The sequence below is a fragment of the Ochotona princeps genome, chromosome 14 (assembly GCF_030435755.1).
Source record: "Ochotona princeps isolate mOchPri1 chromosome 14, mOchPri1.hap1, whole genome shotgun sequence".
Lineage (NCBI taxonomy): Eukaryota > Metazoa > Chordata > Mammalia > Lagomorpha > Ochotonidae > Ochotona > Ochotona princeps.
This window is the reverse complement of record NC_080845.1, coordinates 21,682,933-21,696,227: the sequence shown is the minus strand read 5'-3', so window position 1 is coordinate 21,696,227 and position 13,295 is coordinate 21,682,933. Positions and strand designations below refer to the sequence as shown.

The window sequence follows — 13,295 nt, the reverse complement described above, 5'->3', positions numbered from 1 at the left end:
GGTCCCCTGCAGCTCATAGTTTATATTGATACCATGGATTCTGACTGAAGTCTTGCCTGTTGGCCCTGTTGAGTTACCTGGTGGCCAGGGGTGGCAGTGGGGGTGTGAATGAATGAATGAATGAGTTGGTTGCGATGATGGAGGAGGTGGGGGGAAGAGGCAGGGATCCATTAGCCAACATGGATTATGCACCCATTTCTGTGGCTGGGGAATGAGGTCCATCCGCCCAAACTTCATGGGATGAGAGTAGTGGCAGAAGAATCACTCTGTTGTGAGACCAAGAGGCAAAAGTCTGGGCAGATAAAACCAAGAGGACCAATGTTAGTATCTCCATCCATGTTTGCTTCTCCATATATATAGAGGTTCTTCTCTCTCTCACTCATTATGTTTCATTCAGTCTCATACTGGAACTCCTGAACTCCTTCACGCCTTCCACACCTGACCCACACTCTGCCTGGATCATTCTTAAAATAATGGGTGCGTTCTCATCCTTTACTTGATAGCCTGAATGACTTTCTCAGCAATTTACCTGTCTGTGCATCTAACCAGACTCTCTCAATCAATTTCCGTACCATCATCTTTTTTTTTTTCTAAAGAAAAAGCATTTATTTTTTAAAAATATATTTTTACTGAAAAGTCATATTTACAGAGAGAAGGAAAGAGAGAGAGAAAGATCTTCTATTCACTGATTCTCTCCTCAAGTGGCTGCCACAGTAGAGTTGAGCTGATCCGAAGCCAGGAGCCAGGAGCTTCTTCCAGGTCTTCCATGTGGGTGCAGGATCCCAAGACCTTGGGCCATCCTGAATTGCTTTCCCAGGCCACAAGCAGGGAGCCGAATGGGAAGTGGAGCAGGAGGGACATGAACCAGCACCCACATGGGATCCCAATGCATGCAAGGTGAGGACTTTAGCCGCTGGGCTATCGTGCCAGGCCCCATACTATCACATTTAAAAAAAAATCTACTTTATAGCACTTATCACGGTTGATAGTTATCTTGTGCATCTCTTTGTTCATCCTTTTGGTCTCTGTCTCTCACATCAACATGTAAGTATGAAAAGGATAAAAACCGCCTGTTCACTTTGCCCCCAAACTAGCCAAACTTCAGATCTTGTCAAAGCTTGTTCTGTCTCTTTACAAAAAGGTGGCCCTGATCTGTCATGACAAGTGTGTGTGTGTGTGTGTGTGTGTGTGTATGAAGAACTGGCAGGTCATCAACTAATTTTTTTTTTTCCGAAACGACCTTCAAAGGCAGAGAATTAAAAACACCACAAATGGAAATCACTAAATTTCTCACTTAGTGTGGACACAATGGCTTGCTTCCTCTTTATTTCTCTCGCAGGGCTTAGGGTATTGGGCAACTGCAGGCCTACCCATAGGCCTCTTCCTCATTCATCCAGGGTGCTTGCTGAGCAGGAGCTCATTCTGCATGTGAGCCGAGTGTACACAGTTCTGGATTTCATCACCACTGCTTGAGATGTAGAACCATCCCCCCACCAACCGGAGTACTTTTTAGATTCTCTTTTTTCTCTAACATACTTTTTGTCTCTTCTCAAAGGCTATAGGCCTGATGCCGTTGATCAGAACTCCAAAGGTCTTGCCACACGTCATGAGAGCTGCCGGGGCAGGACTCTGCAGAATCTCCCTGGCTGAAGCAGCCACATTCACGCTTGTGGAGGCCTTGATCATTGGCTTTATGGGGAAGGAACTGTACTTCCCATTCAGGGCTTCTCTGGAATCTCTGTGCTAAATAAGGCACTGGTGTGCGATAGCCTTCTAGAACACGCTGAAGGCTGATGAAGAAGGAGTACTATGATTTCCCCCAGGCTGGCTCTTGCCAACCACCTCAACTCAGTCAGGTGCCATTTGGCAGCTGTTCTTACAGCAGATGTCCTTCTCCTCAATGCGTAATCCTTTAGCCTACATCCTAGGTTTGTTCAATGTTGGGTCTTGGCTGAGTTCCAGTCTTTGAGGTTTCCCTTGCTCCTGTCCCTCATATTTAGGAACTACCAGTTCTATAGCCTTGGGCTTTCCCTCAGGTCTTTCCTAGGTTTCCATCCTATTTGCGTCTGATAGGAATTTACTTTCAGGCCTCAGACCTTAGCCTTGGACTATTTATTTGGCTTGTCTACTGTGGACTCAGATCTGTCTTGGCCATTGGTGCTTTGCTTTACCTGGCTGGCTCATGTTAGAAATGCCTTGTTCTGACCAAGAATCTCTTTTCCTGAAATTCCAGAGGGCTTGATCCCCTACCTCTGAGCCCTGACAGGTGTCTAGCATGCTTTCTGCCTGCACTGAAGCAGTAAAACAATTCCTCAGCGCTATAAACTCAAAGGCTCACCTGCTGAAGGTCAGTGTGTTCAGAGATGTTTTTATAGCCAGTAAACACAGCAGCCATTTGCCATGGCGTACATTTGGTTGTAAATTATTTCATTGATCGTGTATTGCCAGCCCCTTATTTACAGAGAAATGGCTGGGGGTGGAAGGGTACAGGAAGGATTACATATCTATTGGTATGGTGAGAAAATGCTGTTCTGGCTTTACCCATGGACTTCCAACTGTTCTACTGATAAATTATTTCTTTCTCCTTTACCTGGCCTTGCCTGTCATTGCTTTGCTCCACAAGCCCAAGTGCCTTGTGTCCGATGACTTCCTTCTTTGTTGGAACTGTTGTCTTTGAGAGACACTTGTGGGCCCAAGTTGGCTACATCGAAAGTCTTTTCTAGGCCAGAGGTTCCCTCAGTGACAACTCGGGAACTTTGGGATTAGTGAGTATTTGGGACCGTGTGAGAGGCTGTTCATACGCTCTTCTCTGCCACAGGATGACTTCTGGGTGCTCTGTCACTTCTGGTATGTATGAAGAGTGTGTGTTACTGCCCCATTATTGTGCAGAAACAAAGCCCAAATCACATGCAGCAAATATACCCTCCTACTTAGTATCTTATTCTTTCTTCTTTTAAGCTTGACCCATGGTATTGAAAGCTTGGGTAGAGAAACACTAAAAAAATTAATTGCCAGAGAGGTAGCTGGCTAACAACCCCTAGTGGGGATGGGGTGGGTTGGGAAGGTCATGAAAAGGCCATTGGCAAAAAGCCAACCATAGATCTGGTACTTGAATTTTTTGTTTTCTAGCTGAGTTTGCTTCAGCACTACGCAATCTCCCTGGACCTCTGTTTGTTCATTTGCAAAATGGGTCAGAAAGGCTCCCCAGAGGGAGAGGTGAAGTGGGGATTCTTGTGAAAGCCTGGCATGTCCCATGAAGATGACTGAGTGGAAGTCTCAGGCTCTCGGTAAGCTGTTTGAGGCCACTCAGCAGTTCCTCTTCTCCCCCTTCACATCCTGAGAAGAACCAAAGGGGCTAGAGAAGACTCAGACTCTGTCTCAGAACTCCAGTGCTTGTGTGCCTGGCATGGCATGGGATGCCATACACAATGAGGGGTTCTTTTGGTAAGAATGGGCAAAAGGCCAGCTGATCCACAGAGCTGTGCTTCTGGGGCCTGAAAAGCTCTTTCTCGGGTCTCCCTTGATCATCACTCAGGGAGCACTTGCATGGCTTTGCCATAGGTTGGGTTGAAATTTGGAGGTGTTGGGCAAAGGCTATCTCTCCCCAGACTGCTGACTCCTAATTACAGTTGGGCAGAAAGCACTGCAGAACACTGGGTTCCCAGTTGGTCACACAGCCGTGGTAGAAGGTGCCAGAGGCTTGTAAAACACCAGGATGTGTCTATAAGCACTTGCAGTAAAGGGCTTTCCCCACCCCCTGACCTCAATCCAAGACCGGTTGGGGTATGGGAGCTGCTCTTTTCTCTTGATTCCTCAACACGTGATTCAGACTTATTTGAAATTCTAGCTGGATCCTCCCCACAAAGAAAAGGAGGGAAAGTGACTAACCAGCCCCTGCCATATTAGCTGTGATCTCTCTGAATTTTGATAGTAACCCAAGGCTGGTGTGAGTAATCCAGCATGTGGATGAAACTCAGGCCCACTGAGGTGAACTGATTCACCTGAGGCCCTGTAGTTGAAGAGTGAGAGCTGAAATCCCGTCCTGGGACTTTGACCCCAAAGTGTTACATGATGTTAGCAACTCTAAGACAGCAAAAAGGGAGAAACACTGAAGAGGCAAAGGAGGGTGAGGGGGGCAGAGAGAAAAGGGAAATACATTTGTGTAAAGAAATACACAGTTATTGCCTCATCAAGTCAAATGCAGTTTGCTCATGTGATGGAAAATTATGCAACTTGGCTTGGAAAGCTTAAGGGTCCATAGATTGTGAGGTCTGAGTGGTGGAAGTTCTCCTGGTTCATTCCCTACCCTCCTACCTACCTTCTATTGGAGATTTGGGTGTTGGCTTATTTGTTTCCATTCAACCTGATCTGATTGACCAAAAAAGACCATTTTTCTTGTTCAGTCACCTCTTCCTGGAAGTGAGACCAAGGGTAGAGGGGCACACTCTATCTGCTCTCTCCTTCAAAGTCTCTTGGAGTAGGGAGCTACGGCCATCTCCATTACTCCAATGAGGAAGCAAGTGCAGAGAGTTTGTGAAGCTTACCCAACATCAAACAGTTGACAGTGATGAGGTTGGACTGGAGTCCAGCTATCCCTGCTTCAGGGACCCATCTTTTTGTAAGTCCATTGACTGCCTTCTGTACAAATTGATTCACATGCTATCCAGTTCAATTGTCATAATGGCCTTGGAAGTTCAGAGATTATGTTCCTGTTTTATAGCGGGGATTTTATTAAGGATTAAATACCTTGATAAAGCCTTACAGCTACCTAGGGCATGGTGGTATCTAAAGCTGAATTTTCTACACTTTAACTTCCTGTTCTTCCCATGGTATTGTGCATGAAGAACAGAATCACCCGTCATCTCATCCATCTACCGAATAATCTTTTCAGTGCCTACTTGGTATCGCATCCAGTGCAAGCTCTAGGTTTAGTGCTGTAGTGATGAAAAATTATTATTTGTTTCCAGGAGTCTGTAGCCTGTTGAAACAGCAAGTTTTTGATGACACAGCAAAATGCTAAAATAGGCATGGCCTTAGAAATACATAGATAGAGACAGATAAGGTCCACCCAGGTTGGTTGGGGGTGGTAGCGATATGACTCTGCCTTTGCTTGTTGAATACTTTGTTTTGAAGAGTGTTGTGCTTGTATTTTTCAACAACTCTTCCTAATTGAATGAGGCATCTGCCTCTGTGGCATCCTTGTGAGTAGTAGATGAGCAGGAAGTTATTCTCCATGTGAATTAGGTTAATTTGGTGAAAATGAAATGAATAGCTCTGTAATCTGGGGTGATGGAAATGATCAGGAGCCATTGCATTGTGACCTAGGGCTCTGGCTGGTTACATAAACCTTCTTTAGGTGAGAATGGACCAGGAATCACACAGTTGGCATGCGTTGGCTGCCACTTCTCCTTAGGAGCCAGAGTGCATTTTGTCATTGCCCAGACATGTAGAGAGGGCTCCTTTTTTGGAATTTGTATGTTGTAGAAGACACTGCATGGACTTCACTGACCCATGAAGCTTTGGACTTGAATGTAAAATGTTGCATCTGCACATGTATATGAACATGCACACAGAGAGTCTGCATTGTTCTATGGCAGAAGGGCCACAGCTTTTATCACGTTCTCAAAAAGACCCCTAAGCCAAATATTAGAAAGGACTAGTGATGTGGGCTTCAATTCCTATTCAAGCAAGGTTTTGATTCAGTAAATCTGGGTTGAGACCCTGAGCTTGGTTTTTGGAGTTTGTGTTCAGATTTTCCAGGTGGTTCTAACAGTCTTAGGATCACTGAACTAGAACTCCATTGATGAGGCTCCAGTGGGTGCATGACTCTGTAGGGATCTTGTTAATGTGCAAACTCTGATCCAGTAAGATTAAGATGGGACCAGGAATTCTGCCTCTCCAACCAGCTCCCATGTGATGCTCATGCTGCCAGGGAGTGAGACACACTTTGAGGAGTGAGGATCTAAAGATGTGTTTTTGTTTGGGTCAGTCATAGGACATTGGTTAGACTCAAACCACATCCAATTCCTTTGTTTGGGATTGAGACTAATTACTCAAGCCACTTCCCTTTGAGGGACACTATTAGAGGGAAGTTAAGAGATTTCTCAGAGTGTGCTGAATATTTCACAGCTAAAAATTCCACATCCAGTGATAGTGTGGAGAGTAGAAAAGAGTTAAGTGTGAGGTTAAGTAGACTCAGGTATAAATTTTGACCCTAATAGTGATAATTCCTGTGTAATAATAGGGTTAATATCATCTATTTATAACAGAACAATTAACCAACAGGGACTTAAACCAAGAATTTGCTTTCTGTACATAACTAGAAGCCTTCTGAAATGTTGGGATCCTTGGATCATCTACCTATTATTGAGGACCAAGGTTACTTTGTCCTCCTCAACGTCTCTACCAAGTTGTTCTCGTGGGAGAGAAGAATCTCTCCGAGCAGCTTATCCATGTTTAGGACGGGGAGGCAGGGGTATTGGTTGGAATTTGCTGCCCAACCATCCTTAACTACAAGGATGGAAAAAGATTGTGTGTTTGATCTTTGTTCTAGAGCACAGCAAGAGATCAGATTTGAGAAATGGTATTGGTCGGCTCTCAGGAGGGTCTGCTACATCAGGTGATTCTAGGTGGCTTACTGTATTTTTTTTTAAGGGGAGACTCCCCATTCATAAAACAGGAGAATAGTTGCTGAGAGCAGTGGTTTTCAAAGAGCAGTGTGTAGTTTCATGACCAGCAACAATGTCACCAGGAAACTGGAGTCCCAGACCAGACCTTCTGAATCAGAAGCGCTGAGGGTGGAGACAAGCAACCGGTGTTTTAACAAGCCTTCCAGGTAGTTCTGATGCATGCTTAGACTTCTGGGAAGACTAAGACAATGAGTTAAGGTGACTTGACACTTAGGGAGTGCTCAGATCTTGTAGTCTGGTACTTAGTTCACGCCTTAGATTAAAACAAAGTGGAACAGAGTTTCCAGAGTTTTGTGCTCTGGAAAGCTAAGACATTTAGAAAAATATCCAATAATGGATTTTAAAGATTTCTTCTACTCTTGATAACAATCCCTAAACGCAAGACTCACTTTGCGGATCTGCTAACCAGAAGCACCAAGGAAAGACTGCAGATCTGAAGATGCATGGACTGAATTCTGCTGTTCCTTTATTTTTTAAAGAAAATACAGCCTTAGTGAGATATATTTTCTGTACTATAAGATTCAGCCTTTGTAAGCACACAATTCAGTGATTTTAGCATATTCACGGAGTTGTGCAACTGTTACCACGATCGTATTTCAGACCATTTTTATCATTCCCCAAAGAAAGCTTGTACTCATTAGCAATCATTTCCCATTCTCTTCTACCCCCTAGCCTCTGGCAACCACGAATTGACTCTGTGTTTATAAGGTTTTTCCTTATTTATTTATTATTTATTTCTTTATTTAGACTGATGTGTTTGCTAGGAGGAATTCCAAGATTAATATTGACATCATTGATGAAGGTATCAAAACTGAAGTGCAACATGAGTTCACCCCCGATATGGCTGCCAGTGAAAACAGGCACAATGACAATGATGATATTGTTTATTGTTGTCAACAAATGTGGTCTTGTTGTTCTGCTGGGAATCAGGAAACCAGAGCAAATGATGACACATCCAGGGTCTCATCTGTCAGATGGCAGAGCTGAAGCTCCCTGGGTGGTGTCTCAGGCTGTCTGGTTCTTAGCCTCTAGCCTGCTGTTCTGTGCTGGTGAGCGCCAACCAGAGGTTCTGCTTGCAGACGCACCCTTGCCCTGTGAGTGGGAGGAGCAAGTGGGTCTGCAGTGAACTAGAAAAAAATGACCGTGATGAGGGGCCTGAGGCTTTGGCTTCTAAAGAAACTGGAGTGCTTCTTTGGAAGAAGGTGGGGGCAGGAGTATAAAAGCTCTGCCTCTTCTCCTGGGAGCTGGTGCTAGGGAGTGAAGCTGCTACCTGTGATGCTGGCATCCCATAAAGGCACTGGTTTGAGTTGCAGCTGTTCACTCCTGATCCATCTCCCCACTGATGGTCTATGAAAAGCAGCAGATGATGGAAGATCTCTGTTTCTTCCTTACTCTCTGTAGCTCTGACTCTCAAATAAATAATACATCTTTAAAAATAAAAAAAAGTGTCTGTCCTGGCAAGAGGAAGCAGATAGATTTTTTTTGAGGCTCAAGGGGAAGAAGCTACAGAGCAAGAAAAGTGAAAGCCTTCAACAGGCCGCCATATCAAATAAAGAATGGGCTGTTTTGGCAGGTGGTGAGTGTCACATCATTGGAGTGGTGCTGTTGGAATGGCAATTCAAGCTCAAGGGTCCAGTGGAAGTTCGACTAGATGGACTTTTCAGGGTTTTGCCCAAAGCAGGCTGTTATCAATCTATGAAGTCTGTGAGTGAAATGAAGTAAATGTGTAGATAAAATCCTCGCCCCTTTCCTACATGTGTGGACAATAGCCTATGGCCAATTAGGGAGCTTTCGCTAATGACTGTGCTCCCTCCCACTTTCAACTTGTGCTTTACTTTGCAAATAGCTCTCTCCAGGGATGCGGTGGGGCGGGGCACTGTCTCTGTTGGCACTGTCTTTCATTACTGAGACAATCAGGATTCAGCTCCCCGGAGTGGTCCCTAGCTCAGTGTAATGGGAGAATAGCCCATGACTGCCAGGGGCGGGGAGCCAGCATGGTGCATGAGACATCCCTCCAAGTGCAAAGACGGGTGGGAATTTCCCTGCGGCAGTAGCCAAGCTTGAGCTGAAGCCTGAAAGCAAGGAGCAGTCCTCCTCAGATGGTGGGACTGGAGTTCCCACCAGTAACACTCCCTTCTGGGCGCTTGGAATCCAAGCCAGAGAAGAACGATGGAGATGGTTAGATATTTCAAGTGCTGGTTCTAACCAGGCATTGTTTTTAAGAACTCACTTGCTTGATCAGTCCTATCAAAAAAGGTATGAGTTCTAAGTTCGCCAAGATAAGAATTGAGCCAGGAGACTTGGAAGGCCTCTCTGTAGGTGACAGCTGGACTGGTGTTGGGGCTGTGAGTGGTGAGTGAATACTTGTCACAGGTAGAGGCACATGACCAATGAGTGGAGAGCACACGGACATCCAGTGTGGCAGCACAAAGGACCCAAGCATGAGTGGATGCTCTGCTTATACCTCAGGCCAAGCATGGGCTGCTGATACTGGTGAGATGTGGGCAAGAGGTACCTGCCACAGGGAGGTCAAGTTAGCTGTTGGAAGACTGTTCATTCATCTCTAAGCAGGTTGGCTGCTACCCTCCAAACCAGGCACTGACTCGGTCAAGTGAGCTCAAGCCACGCCTGGTCCCTCCTTCCCTGTGAGGGTTGGATATGGCCTCTTGATCTCTTTAGCAAGAAAGTGGTTGTGACTCCAGTAGGGTTCACGTGCCACAGAAGGAACCTCTGTCACCTGCTCTGACCCTGAGAAATTTGCAGGTGAGCCTTGAACATCCACTTACCCGGTGAGTCTCCTTCCATCAGGGCCTGTGGTGCCTGGGCCTCAGGCATGCAGACAAAAACCCCAGCTCAGCTTCCCAGAACACATGCAATTCCATGGGGAGGTAGAAGGAAGAGAGGTGGGGCTTCCTCTGGCTAGTGATAGTTAATGGTTGAGGGAACCAGCCCTTGGCTCCGTAGTTGTCACCTCCTGGGAGGCCTGTGTCCTCCTATGAAAGTGTCCAGTTTTACTTCTGGCTCCTCTGCTTATGAATGAGCCTTCTGCTAACAACACACTTCCTGGGAGGCAGAAGATAGGGACTAAAGTAGTTTTGCTGCTTTCACTTACAAGGGGGACCTGGATGGAATCTTGGGCTCTTGGCCATGCCCTGGCTGTTGTGCACTTTTGGAGAGAGGATCAGCAGGTGGAAGATGATCTTTCTCTGGGTTACCATCTCTTTGAGTTTCAAAGCTGGGTTGTTTAGGAGTCTGCTGACTACACTCATCTTTGGCAGGTGTTCCCAGTGCGCTAGGAGGAGTTCAGGCTTTGGCACCAAATGCAGCAGAATTTGAGTATTGGATTAGTCCTCATCTAGGAGGGTGGCTTTGGAAAAGAAGAGTTTCCTCTCAAGCCAACTGGGTAAATAGCACTGTGCGGAGACAGAGGTTGCACCGGCGGCTGGGAGGTGCTGGGACCCCAGTGCACTCTTGTTTGTATGGCACTGTTGTTCTCCACAGAGCCGCTCACAGGGCATGAGGAAGAAGCGCCCCCTTCCTGGGGCCTCTGCGTGTGAGCCGAGTTTATGAGGGTCCCTGGCCGTTGGGCTCGCCCAGTTTCTGCTGTGGACAAATGTTTGGACTGAACTTCACCCTAGGCACAATGAGGAAGCATGTTTTAAAGGTCTCACTTGTCAAAAAAAAAAAAAGGTTATAAAACAGACTTAACAAGACTTCTGGACACAGGCAAGGCCATGTGATTGGCTGTGCTGGGCCGAGTAGACCTGGGATTTAAACCTCGAAGTGGTCTGTCCAGGCTGTACTGCACTCCTGGTCCTGGCAGGGTCCCCTGGGTGCTGTTCACCTCTCCTTTTACTTCCCTGGGCATTGTTCTGAGGCGATTGCTAAATACCCTGCAAATGTACAACCAGGCTGCTCAGTCACCCTGGAGGAGGGCAGAAGCTCCTCTGGCCTGGCGCTGCTGTCTGCGTTTTCTGCATGCAGCCACAGAGGCAAGGTTGATCTGGGCTGCACCATGGAGTTTGAAATGGAAAGAGAAGCACTTGCATCATGCAGATAGTTTGTTTAATAAAAATGACAAGGGAAGAGGGAGGCAGAGAGAGAGAAGGAGTGAGCTCAGTGGCATGTGTGCTGGGCTTTTCCCCTTCCCTGTACCCCTTTTCCTCCTCCTCCTTTCTTCTCATAGACAAACACCAATCATTCTCAGTACCCAATGACTGGGAAGCATATTTTTCCCATGAGACAAAAACATGAAACAAATGCCCGAAGGTCATATACAACTGTTGACTGCGTGTTGGTAGAGTCAGGATTTCAGGTCAGGTGCGTCTATGGATGCTGCTGATGAGAGCAGTTTCTTGAGGGATGAATTTATTTGAAAGAGTAACAGAGAGGGAGACACACACACACACACTCAAGTCTTCAGGCTACTGACTCACTCTCCAAGTGGCAGCAAGATACAGGCCGAAGTCAGGAGCCAGGAGCTTCAGCCAGGTCTTCCATGTGGGTGACAGGGGTTCAAGCGCTTAGGCCATCTTCTGCTTTTCCCAGGCCATAAGTAGGTAACTGGATTCAGAACTATGCAGCTGGGACATGAGCCGGTATCCACACTGGGTGCTGAGGTTACAGGTAAAAGCTTTACCAGCTGCACCATGACACTGACTGATGCTGAGACCATTTTACAAAGGAGTGCAAGAGGCTTAGGGGATGGGAGACTTCCATTGTCAACTCAAGGTGCACCTACCAAATGGGAAACTGCTGTTGTATTCCCATGGATGCTGACCTCTACCTATTTGTGATAAATTTCTGCAAGTTCAAGCCCATTTGTTAAACTCTGTGGCTACTTTCATTGTTAGGGAAGTTTATGAGATAGTTTTTGGGAGTGCTTGGCCTCCTTGGGATGAGTGAATGAGAAGGGATATTTTCATGTTCAACTTGTGGCCAAAGCTAGTGTTATGGCACATGAGGTTAAGCTGTAGCCTGCAACACTGACATCCCCTGTAAGCCCTCATTCAAATCCTGGTAGTTCCATCATTGATCCAGCTTCCTGCCTACATACCTGGGAAAGCAGCAGAAGATGGCCTAAGTGTGTGGGTCTCCACCAACCACATGGGAGACCCAGAAGCATTCTGATCTCCTGGCTTTGGTTTGAGCCCAGCTCTGGCTATTGAGACTATTCGGGTAGTGAACCAGTAGATAGAAGACTACATTTCTCTCTCTCCCTGCTATAACTCTGCTTTTCAAAAAAAGATAGTAATAACGATGATGATGTTCAATTAGTGGCCCCAGGTTGTGTTCATAATTTCCTTTCCAGTCTGTTTGTTGCCTGCTTCCCCCAGACCCTTTTCCTGGCACAAAACAGGTGTACTAAATGAGTGAAACAATGGGCTTGTGTGCTGTACTGTGTGGACATGTAAGCTCCTCATTCGGATGTTAGCTGTTAGTGCTTGGGCATGGGGTCTCCTCTTTCCCACCATCCTTTAAGGCTTGGCATGGTGCCTTGGCTGGCATGGGCCTTCTCTGGGTGCCTTTAGGGCTTGGCATGGTGTCTTGGTTGGCATGAACTTCTCTGGGTGCCTACTGGGCAAGTGCTTAGATAGATTTCCGTTTAGGCTGCTGAGGCTGAATCACCCAGCTCGACTTAGCCTGTACGCAAATGTGAGCCCTGTTTTTGGATGTGTACTCATCGCTACTCCCCTATTCCTGACCTTTAGCCACCTGACCGCTGGAGCAGTTATTGTTACCTATGAATGAACTCAATGCACCGAAGGCACCCTACAAGGTTTGTGAACTCACTGAAGGGGAATGGCAAACAGAGGCAGGATGGGGGTGTGGGAGGCCACTTGAAGAAGAAATGGAGAGAGCAGTGCTCACCAGCCTGAAAAGTGCAGATTGTCCTTTATAAGCACAACATTAGCAAGACACTTTTTTTGTGTGATAAGTCAGAGGTTGTTAGTTCAGATTTGGCATATGACAGGGCCCAGGAGCCTCCATAGTATGGTTGTTCTCAAAGTCACCTCTTGATCCAACATGGCTGCTGGAGCTCTAGCCGTGATATCTGCCTCCCATGAAGCAGGAAGGGAGTAAGGCAGAGATGAGAATGCACAGTTTAAGCATATTTCTTGTAAGCTGGGTTTGCCTCTCTAACTGTATCCAATATATTGGAACTTAGTTGTTTGGTAAAATAAAACAGATGGAAGGCTGCAAATTACCCTGGGTGCCTAAGGTACTCAGCTGATATCTGGAGCTTCCATTAGTGAGAGAAAGAAGAGAATTGGTGCTGATGGGCCCTGAGAGTCAGCAGTGGAGACGTGAGCTTCTTCCTGCTCTATTCCACCTTCTATACCACAGGACCAGAGCATTATCCCCAACTTAGTTTTAAAGAAGCGAAGGTGCAGAGAAGCAAGTTGCCTTACTGCAGGTCCCTGAATTGAATATTGGAAGAGCTGGGATTTGACTCTAGATCAGTTTTGAATGACGAAGCTGTGTCACTCAGTGGAGTGCCATTCTGCCATCAGCAGGAAGGACAGCTTCACCTGTGTGTGAGCTATGGCAGTATCCAAAGAACAAAAGTCAACTGTCCAGTGCTCTGTGTGTTGGCTCACCAGC

The 13,295-nt window shown here is 46.4% G+C and overlaps 1 long non-coding RNA gene across 1 annotated transcript in view; it reads left to right on the top strand.

The window, feature by feature from the left end:
- LOC131481931 (uncharacterized) overlaps positions 1-12,446 on the top strand; it is a 107,821-nt gene extending 95,375 nt beyond the window's left edge. Inside the window, exon 4 of the long non-coding RNA XR_009246658.1 lies at positions 12,299-12,446. This is a non-coding gene — a long non-coding RNA (uncharacterized LOC131481931). The remainder of the gene's footprint in view (positions 1-12,298) is intronic.
- The last annotated feature ends 849 nt before the right edge of the window (positions 12,447-13,295 follow it).